The sequence below is a fragment of the Notamacropus eugenii genome, chromosome 1 (assembly GCF_028372415.1).
Source record: "Notamacropus eugenii isolate mMacEug1 chromosome 1, mMacEug1.pri_v2, whole genome shotgun sequence".
NCBI classification, from domain to species: Eukaryota; Metazoa; Chordata; class Mammalia; order Diprotodontia; family Macropodidae; genus Notamacropus; species Notamacropus eugenii.
This window is the reverse complement of record NC_092872.1, coordinates 278478644-278480926: the sequence shown is the minus strand read 5'-3', so window position 1 is coordinate 278480926 and position 2283 is coordinate 278478644.

The window sequence follows — 2283 nt, the reverse complement described above, 5'->3', positions numbered from 1 at the left end:
AAGGAAGGGAATAAGCATTTATTATTACATGCCAGGAAACTGTGCTTGGACCTTACAAATATTATCTCCTTTGATCCTTACAACAAATCTGGGAGTCAGGTGCTGTTACTGTCCACATTTTACAGTTGCAGGAACTGAGACAAACAAAAGCTAAGCGCCTTGTCCAAGTTCACACAGTAAGTAAGTATAGGAGGCTGAATTTGAACTTATCTTCCTGACTTTCGGTCTAGTGCTCTGTCCATTGAGCAACCTTGCTGCCATGTAATGGAGAAGTCCATACCGGTGTAACTAGTATGCAACACATTAGATGTGAAGAATTGTATAGGAGAAGTGGTATAAAATATGTCATTCAGCCAGTGTTTATTAAGCACTTCCTATGTAGCAAGGTGTGTGCCACAAGCTGGGGATATAGCAGTTAAGAGAATAGTGCAATGGTATCTGCTCTCATGGATTTTACCATGCTGTTGCTTACATTCCTCATGTCAGGAAGATGTAGGAATGGAAAATATGAGCTACTGATATAACAAGGACAAGGAAAGAATCCTGATGTTATAAGCAACATTCCCCACCTGTGGATCTCCTTACTGCATTTCTTACTCTGTCCCCCATATCACTCTTTTATCTCTTCTCTGGGGCCAAGCTTATTCTTCATAATTCTGTAACATTCATTTTTAACTGTGTTGGATTGCCCTTTCCACGTACAATATTATTGTATATATTGTGTTCCTGGCTCTGCTTACCTCATACTGTATCACTTCATGCTGTCTTTCCATGCCTCTTTCTTTTAATATAACATCTAGGCTCCAGGGTCTAGAAATGGTTAGTGGTTAAGCCAGGATTCAGACCCAAGTTCCCAGACCTACAACTCTGTCCTATATCACCCACACCACGCTACCTCTTCGCAAACACCCACTTCTCTCGTTTCTTCTTTGGGTTGGAAGGCTACGGAAGACACAGAAAACCATGATACTTTTCTGAGTGGTTGGTAAATCTTCAGTCCACTCCAAGAAACATTTATCAAATGTCCTTTGTGCCAGATACTGTGTTAGATCCCAGAAATACAAGGACACAACCTAAAATAGTCCCTGCCTTCAAGTAGATTACATACTTTTGAGGCGATACAAGCTGTGCCCAGATAAGGATTTTTTCAAGAAAGAGAAAACTCTCATGATTGGAGAGATCACGAAAGGTCTCATATATGAGGTGGCACCTGAGCTGTGCCTGGCATTCTTGTGGGATAATAGCTCAGAACGGAAGCTTCTAACATTAATATCAATTCCCCAAGCTAAGGGAGGTTAAAGAAAATGGGGTTCAGGTCTGCTAATAAATCCAATTATTTTAAATGGGAAGAAAATTTCTTTTGAATCATTGTTCACTTTGGAAAGCTGTAAACCAATTGTAGGCTTATTTTAAAAAGTGAAATTTGCACCCTAAGAGACTCAACTTGATTTGTTCTCACTTATGACTAAATCTAGAAAAACTGGAAAAAAGTACGACTTACGATATAGATAGCATGGTGTAGTGGGAAACGCACTAGATTTGGAGGCAGTGATTCTAGGCTCAAATTCCTATTTACTATCAGTGTAACTAACTTACATCTTTCTGGTCCTCAGTTTACTCACCTGTAAAATAAACAGAATGGACTAAATGATATATTGGCTCTCTTTTAACTCAAAATCTCTGATGCTCTGAAATCTCCATTCATCTATGAAAAGGATAGATAGTTGTCCTTTAATCATTTGGAAGTCTCCCCAAATTCTCTGAGTCTTAGTATTTTCCTGATCCCCTCTACTTCCTTAAAACCATCCCCTCTCATTTCTCCATCATCTCTCCTTTTTGTCTGCATTTTGGGAATCATTACTTCATCTGAGTCAAACTCTGATGACACATGATTCGTAGTGAGGGCAAGATCATAGCTGGACACTAGCAATGCAACGATTGGGAGTAAGGGGGAGGATTGAGAGGAGTGATGTGTGTCTTTGTGCTTGGAAGAGGTAAAGAGATCAAATATGTCTTCTGCTGCTTCATTCAGGGCTCTTTAGCACCAACATGAAGAAAATCTTAAATAAAAAAGAATTTAGAATATGATAACCAGTGACTGTCTGGCAGACAATGTTATCCTTCAGTCTTAGGTACTGCTTTGTTGACTTGGCAACAAAGTTGACAACAACTGCTTTGTTTCTTTGCCATGTGGAGGAGCCCTATGCTTCCAGGCCTAGATTCTCTTTCAACTCTACCAAAATTTGGGTGATGAAGATGAATAAGAATGAGAGGGAAAGGACT